Genomic DNA, 8,341 nt, shown 5'->3' with positions numbered 1-8,341 from the left:
CAATAGACTACTGCTATGCACTACAAATAGCTTTGTGTGGAGCTTTTCATGCTAGGCTTCAAATATGCTATTCCATGCCTTACCCTAATAGCTAGGGCTACATGGACCATAAATGGTGCATTTCTGTGCTTGTGATCAGCTCCTTCAAGACTACAATTGAAAGGTATGCCAGTACTTCAATACAGACAAATGAAACATAAATTATACAAAGAACCTTGTTCACTACATGTGTTTAATTGACTAGAAAAATAAGGCTGAGAGGAGGTAGGGCAGCTTTCAATAAACACCTCAAGGACACAAACAGAAAGGAATGAGAAGAACTATTTATGCTAAGGAATAATGTTTGCCCAAGAAGTAATGAGTACAAATGAACCATGAAAAAATTTAGGCTGAAATCAGAAGAATGTTTCTAACTGTTAGAGCAGTGATGTTCTAGGACACACTTCCAACAGGAATAGTGGGGCAAAATGATGAAGTTAGGTCAAGTTAGCAATCGATCAGATTCAGGGACCAGGAGGTCCTTTATGGTTTCATGCTCCTCATAAGCTATCACTGCTCAGCCTATCATATCACTATAAAAAAGTGAAGTTTACCAGTGTGCTGACCTTCAAGAATTTGATCTCCCTTACTTTGTGGAACAGATCCACTGTTTGAGGTCTGATTCTTTAGATGATAGAAGAGAAAGGTCTAAGAGGTCTATTCCTTTAGGTGCTGTCACCGATCTAGGGATGTATTCTACTCTGTCAGAGACTGAGCAGATACTTTTAGCAGTGGGAGCACAAGGACCATCCTGCACAGTGAGGGTGATCTTTGTACACTCATAATATTTAAGGGTAGCTACAATTTTGCCTTTTGTTTTAAACATAACCAAACATTTTAAGTCTACATATAACTGGCTACTTTCAGCCATGCCTAGGCCAGAATGTTGTTTTTTTTCTAATTTCAGTAGAATTAATGTCCCCAGGGTGCAGGAAGGTCCCATATACTTCCTTTCTATAACTGAAATGAAATAGTCTTTTTCCCCTCCATCTCTTTCACATCTACAAAATTCTCCTTTGTCTGAATTTTATAAATTCTATGAATTTAAAACAGAAAATGCAGACTATTTATTTAATGGGACTACCAGACATGCCCCACTGTTTATACAGATATCTACCAACTATTCAAGCTACTTAGATAAACTGGTTGCAAGAGATCCAGTATTTTTAATGACTGAAAAGGAACACTTCCTCAGGAACACTTGTATTGCTTTGGTGAAACGTTGTTTCCCAAATTCCTCACAAAGGTGGTATTCAGTCAGCAGTAAGGGATGGAGTTACTCTACTATATTCAGTAATCAACTGTTTCTATTACCCTGAACCAATATGCCACAATTATTCCCTTTCTATCCTTTACCATATAAGAAGGATATGCCAAGTTAAGTGCTAAGGTAAAAAGATGATCTTAAAGCCTGTTCCCACTGACACCCCTTCCCATAATCTGTTTAAAAAAACAAAACAAAACAAAAAAAACAATTCTGTTTCTACCATGTATTGATGAACTAGTATGAAGAATGGGATCCTTATACACTTTCATTTTGGGGCCCACCAGAACACTGAAAGTTATGTATTTAGCCCAAGTTCATAACATGTTCAATTCAGATGTTTATCCAACACTCATTACAGGGTGTTCTTAGATGGTAGTTGTACATCTCTCACTGATGCGTGTGGGAAAAGTTTGGATGTTGTCAAGGGAAGTAAAGTGAACTGGATGTTAGCCTGTTCTAGTTAGATGGATCCTATGTTCTTATGATTAATTGCCTCCCAATTTATCCAATGCACATTCTCATATTTTTAGTATAATTTGAAAATGGTGATGATCAATTATTCCTTATGCATTGTACCATCTCTCTCACTGTTCCTTAGAAATTTTATCTTTTACGGATACTACAGCAAAATAAATGTTCAGTTCCACTGAAAGCCATTAACATTTTCAACTCGCATCATGTTTCCAGTCTCACTTCTTAAACCAAGTAACGTTGTTTTTTTCTCTCTCACTGTCACTTTCCATTTGCAGGACTTCAATCTTTCCTTATTTTCTTCTTCAGTGTTTTCTCCCCTCTTTTGCTGGTTTTAGGATCCTTTCCTGTCATTGCTCTTCACCAAGACTCCTATTGAAGATAATATAGGTGAGGACTCACCCAGTATACAGTAGTGTACCTCCACAGTATTCCTTGAAGCTATTATATTTTTACCTGCTAAATACGAGATTATTCTGTAAACTGCCTTTTCCTCTGTGTTCCTTTTATTCACCACCCTTATGTCTAGCATAGACAGAAAGTGACAGCTATCATCCACTTTGCCTTTTGCTCTCAGTAGAAACTGTTTTCATGCACTGAAAAAGAAAGATTTCTGAATAAATTAATAAACCCTGCTCTTCTGATCTTGGGGGGTCCATGTTATGCCCATTCAGTTATGGTTCCACATTCACTATTTATGAGTAGTCAGATACATGGAAAGTTCAATGGATTTTAGTAGAATCATTCTTTTTAATCTTTTCATTAAAAGTATATTATTATCTATAGAATAGCTACTACTTAATATCATGCATCATTTTCCAGGTTTAAATATTTCAGCCACTCACTTCAGGAGCTGAAAGATGCTCATCTAACTTAAGCAACTAATTTAAACTCCTAAAAAAACCCCCCCCCCCCCCCCCCAACAAAGAAAAATCTATTTGGCTCAATAGTATTCTTTCCTATATCTTAGATCAATTCTGGATCAGACCCAAATTAATTCTTTGGAAAAATCTAAAAGCTGCAAATTGCTTGCTCAAAATATTCTGTGAATACTTACAAATAAGCACATTTACAGAAAACATCTCTCATGTTTCGAATGGATATTATTGGCACTCTTGCTTTCCAACCTCCTTCTGTTCCTAGATGTACCCCACAGGTAAATATGTTTACCTATAAAATTGTTAAGCCTTAAGATGCATGGGTATCAGTTTTAAAGTCCCAGAGACAGTAGTTTTATTTTTTTTGAATTTCGAACCATGCATTTAACCGTTACAGTCCCTGTTGGTGACACATCAGCTTGGCATTTTTATTTTTAAACCATACTTGCATGGCCCCCAAGTATACAGTAAAAATAATTATGTCCTTTTATGTGTTTTTATTATATTTCTTCTCTGTCTTGTGGGGTTTTTTATTATCATCATCATCATCAGAGCATCAACTACTCCCATCTCGTTACAAGACTATAACTGGCTTCCATGTCTTGTAAAAAAAACAAAAAAACAAAAAAAAACAAAAAACCAAAAAAAAAAAACCAGTGATGTTCTTCTGCTGCCATAGAAATTGCATACAATATACTTATATGTATCGGTGTGTCCTTTCAAACATCCAGATTGCTTCTTTGGCATTATTTATGTTACAAAGCTACAAACTGTGATATTTAGAGCAATGGTACCAAGCATTTTTTTTTATACCAAACTATCCATTTTTAAAGCCCTCTAGACTAGCATTATACTAATTATTGCTAATTAATAGAGCAAGAAAATAGCACAGATTTCAAATTAAAAATTAAAACAAGGTTACAATTTCTTGGCATGCCTCATCCCCTAATAGTAACAATAGAAGCTAGATATAGTCTTGTCTAGCCAATGGTCATTGTAATGTAGAATTTTGTAACACTTGCCTTTAGTGTCCTAATATATTTTAAACATTTTTTTTCTCTTTGGATTTTTGTTGTTCTTGACTATAAAGTGATTTCTAGATGCCCAATATTACTCTTCTCCCCCCAATAATTGTTTCATACAGTTTAATAATTACATCAAAATGCTATGTAACTGAAGGTCTTAGCAAGGTATCCATGTTAGATAAATGGTTTTTTAAGTCATAAATCTAAGCAAGAGCAAAACTATTATATAAGCCAATACTCTGTTACTTCCACCTACTTTTCTTCAACATGATAACTGATGCCACCACTTGTTTACAATCTTTCTGAGTTTATTATCTTGTGGTTTAATGATAAAAGTGCACCAAGGCTGACTGTGGCTACAAGGAAGAAATATATCCTATCTCTTTAGCGATAATAGGAAATATTGCGGTGCATTACTGAATGGTCACAGTTTTATTTAAGTTCCTCATTGCTCTTCAGTTTTTTGTAATGCAGTGACACTTATTATTTCTGATAGAAATAAACCTGAATGAGAATTTTAAACAAATAAAGCTACATGTTCTGTTTATTGCTTGTTTGTGTTTTGGTAGGACAATCAAGTTTCACCACAGCCTGGGGCATAGTAAATACACAAAGCAAGAAAAAAAACAGACTAAATAAAAGAGAGACACAAAAGGTGGAAGGAGAAAAGAAAGGAACAGAAAGATTAAGTGACTGGCTCAAAACCATACAGCTGCAAACAGAAAATCTGGGAAAAGGTCTTCTAAGTTCCAGTCCAGTTCTCTATCTACTAGACCATGTTAGTTTTAACAGAAATGCTTACCTAGGAAATTTATATTAATCAGAATATTGTTCCTGTAAATTTTTAAGACAGTAAAAAAAACTAAAACCAAAGTACAGTAAGAAAACAGAAAAAATATAGAAGAGTTTTAGCATTTATAAGGGAGTACTTAAAATTGTTAGGGTTTGTATAAACACATGTCCTTTTCTGTTAATAACACAGAGCTTCACTGTTTTTTAGAGAACTCTAATGTCCAGGCACTTGACTCCAATGGCTGAATTAACACAGATAGCATAAAGACAAGGATTTAAGTTAGCCAAATTTTCCAAAGATGTGTAAAATATTTATGCCAATAGTACTGGGCTTCTAATAGCTGAATCCAAAGGATCACCTTTTGGCATATGTGAAATACAGGACTGTGTAGAAAAACCCAAGCCAGCTGAAGCACTGTATGCAGTACAGTTGCACTAGCACAGTGTTTTGTCTTTGTTTATTCGGTTGAAGTGCTAAATGAGTTAACTAAAGTATTTCTACACCGTACTGCTGCGTGCAATATAGATATCAAGACACAGTTTATTTTGCACTCGTGTAATGTGGTAGGCTTTGAGGCAAGCTGCTGGCTGGATTCATATTTCTGATGCACCTTCAGACTCATGAGCAGATCCAAGATCCCAGTAAGGTAGGGGTGGCCCTTTTAGAGTGAAGCACATTTACAGTGAAGAGAGTTTACTGTGCATGTGCCACACAACTGAAGGGATGTGGCTGCTCTCCATTCACCATGATCTTGGATGCCAGTGAGCTTGGAAATCTCTGCTCTCAACAGCTGGTCAGCAAGGGGTTTGGCTGGAGCCTCTGCTTTGGCATAGCTTGAGAGCCTAAGGGGTGAGCACTTTGCTCTTATCCCTTCCTATCTCTCCCTCTCCTCCCCACCAAGGGAAAAAAGGGAATGAGTTAAGAGGGGACAAGTGACATTTGTAGTGCTCAAATCCTTCTTTCATACAGCTCCTGAGCCCAGACAATCACTTGTCCACTTTTTTTCCTGGGGTGGGGGGACAGGTAGGAGGAGGAGAGGAAGGGAGGTAGGGAGGGAAGAAAGGGAAAGGAAGGGAAGGGAAGGGAAACAGCATTGAGCTCACCACTTGGGCTCCAGAGCTGAGTGAAAGCAGAAGCTCAGCCAGAACTCCCACCAACCAACTGCTGAGTCCAGAGAGCTAATGGCACAAAAGGAGCTCCCAGTAGAAGCTATGCTGACATGCTGATGAGCTCTGAGCTCACTGGGAATGTGGCGCAGTCAAAGGGGGATGCAATCATACTGCCATACCCCTCTAAATCCTTCCCTGTGTATATTTAAAAGGTGGATACAAAAACACACACAATATCCACTGTCCTCAAAATACATACAATCCAAATATCTCTATAAATCACCACTTTTGTCAAATCTAAGATCTTTATTAAACTAGATTGTCATATTTCATGGACCTAGCAAGTTTTTTAAGAAAATAGAATCTGAAGCTTGTCCTGAATCTATTTGCTAGACAGAATAGCACCATTCATTCATTTCTTCTGTTCAGCATGACAAATCTTACCTGTTTCATGTAAAAGGAAAATCTTAAAAATCCTAAGCACTTAAGGCACTCAATCAGATTTTAAATATCTCATTCTTTCCTGCTTTTTTCCTGAAGTTTTACTGTTCTTCAAGACTTTCAAAGCAGATTTGTCTTTCAAGTAACTTGCTTCAGAATGATGTTGCATTATACTAATCAGTGAAATAAAACATTGGATTAATGAAAAACTGCCTACAGATATTTACCCTCTTTTCAGCCTTAAAATCAATATCACTTTGTATTCTTCGCTCTCTAGACACATGAATCAATGATTTCCATGGAAATGGCCAACATTATCTGTGAACCTGTAAATGATCCATGTCTCAATTGTAATCCATTTACTTTGAGATAAATTGGAATTAATTCCATCTTCCAGGCTTCTAGTGGATGCTTCCCCAGAACCAACATAGATCTGGAAGAACAGCAGACATCAGGGAGTCACTATATAAATACAAGACCTCCAGAATCCATTATTGCAGCTAGTCACTTGCCACGCAATTTTAGAACCTGGATACATGCTGGGAAACACTTATTCGCATAAATAGTAGGCCTGTATGAATAGGAAAGTATTTGATTCAGATTCGGCTTATGCAGAGGACAGTGATTCGATTCAGAGATTCGAATCACTGTCCCCATTCATTCAGCCAAATCAGAATCGGAGATTCAGTGCTGATTTGAAGATTTGGATCAGCCGGGGAGAAGCTGGCGCAGCTGGATGGCTGCAGGTTCTCCCACAGCTCCTCCAGCTGTGCCTGCCTCTCCCTCCGTGGGGGGAACCACAAGTGAAGCCCCCATGGCTGCCCTGCCTGGCCCCATCCCCCACCCAACCCCAGCCTCCTGGCACTTTAAAAACAAACAAACAAAAAATGTCCTGCATTCACCAGCTGCAGCAGCAATGATTGGGGCCTCTGAGGGCTCATGAGAGAGGCCCCCCATGCAGTGGGGGGCAGCGGGGATTGCCCCCTCTGCCTGGCACCCATGCAGCAGCTGTCACATTGCACAGGTGCAGCAAAGCTCGGCAGGGTGTCATGCACTGTCTGGGAGCTGGGGTGGCTCCAGCAGTCAGCCAAAGCCCAGCACCACTGGGCCTCACCAGCTCCAGCTCCCAAACAGCGCACAGTACCCTGCTGAGCCAATGCTGCACCCACACCATAGAACAGCTGCTGTGTGGGTGCCAGGCAGGGGGGTGATCCCCACTGCCATCCACTACCCCACGCTGCACGGGGCGGCTCTGCCATGAGCCTTCAGAGGCCCTGATGCCTGCTGATGCAGCTGGTGAGTGCGGGGCTTTTTAAGTGTCATGAGGCTGGGGCCAAGCAGGGCAGCCATGGGTGCTTCTCCTGCAGCTCTCCCCACCCAGGCAGAGGCAGGCACAGCCAGAGGAGCTGCAGGAGAACCTGTAGCTGCTTGGCTGTGTCTGCCTCTCCCTGGCCAAGCCAAATCTCTCTGAATCTTTTCCGAATCGATTTGGAGGCTTTAGGTTTGATTCAGACCTTTTAATGGGTCTCCTGATTTGATTCAGATTTGGAGATTCAGCTGCCAAATCAGGCCAAATCTCCTCTGAATCGAATCAGTGACAGCTTTGCACAGCCCTAATGAATAGCTGAACTAGTTGTCACTCACTGATTAAAGTAAGAGTTACACAATCAATGAGACTTAATCCACTAGCCAATTTGCAAACTGTAGCTGGGTAGGCAAAGTCTTTAAAAACTCCTCATTCTGCAAGATATGATTTTCAGCAAAAAGACAACTGATAGGGAAGGTAGAATTGTGACATCCTTAAATTGTTTCCTTGTTGGGGTTTACATAGTTACTAATTTTCACAAAATACAGTTGAAAAGATATAAACAAGCTCTACTTCTATTTCTGCTTCTCTTAAAATATTGATGGAGTTATTTAAATATTTAATATTTACTATTCTGCATATTGTCTGGGGAGGTTCCCTTATTAATAAATGCATCTTCATGCCCTCAGGTATCTAGCATGGCTTCAGACAACTACTCAAAGTGTTCTTAAAGTAACATACCAAAAAAGTGAACAACAATTGTTAAGTTCGAAATAAATCCTGTACATCCACATCAAAATGTATTTAGTGTTTTCTTCTGATACAGATTAAATATAATTGTGATTTGAGTTGTCTATCAAAACTTTATGTATGTTAAAATACACAGGTGACTGGTAGGAAGGGCATGGGGGGGCACATGCCCCCCTGAGATTGGCCCCCAACTCAGCACCGCTCAGGATGGGCAGTTGTTTTGCCACGTAGGCTGGTGGCATGTTGGGGGGGGGGGGGGGTG

The 8,341-nt window shown here is 39.3% G+C and overlaps 1 long non-coding RNA gene across 3 annotated transcripts in view; it reads right to left on the bottom strand.

Annotated features, from left to right (window-relative positions):
- Positions 1–1,494: 1,494 nt before the first annotated feature.
- Positions 1,495–8,341, bottom strand: part of LOC102379349 — a 9,464-nt gene continuing 2,617 nt past the window's right edge. For 2 of the 3 annotated variants that reach the window (XR_323653.2, XR_323651.2), the window contains exons 2-3: positions 2,234–2,373; positions 1,495–2,149 (exon numbers count right to left, since the gene is read on the bottom strand). This is a non-coding gene — a long non-coding RNA (uncharacterized LOC102379349). Of the gene's footprint in view, positions 2,150–2,233; positions 2,374–6,250; positions 6,373–8,341 lie in introns of those variants that run through there. The other variant, XR_323652.2, reaches the window with a different exon arrangement.

The sequence above is a fragment of the Alligator sinensis genome, unplaced genomic scaffold (assembly GCF_000455745.1).
Source record: "Alligator sinensis unplaced genomic scaffold, ASM45574v1 scaffold124_1, whole genome shotgun sequence".
NCBI classification, from domain to species: Eukaryota; Metazoa; Chordata; order Crocodylia; family Alligatoridae; genus Alligator; species Alligator sinensis.
This window is presented reverse-complemented; position numbering and strand designations above follow the sequence as displayed.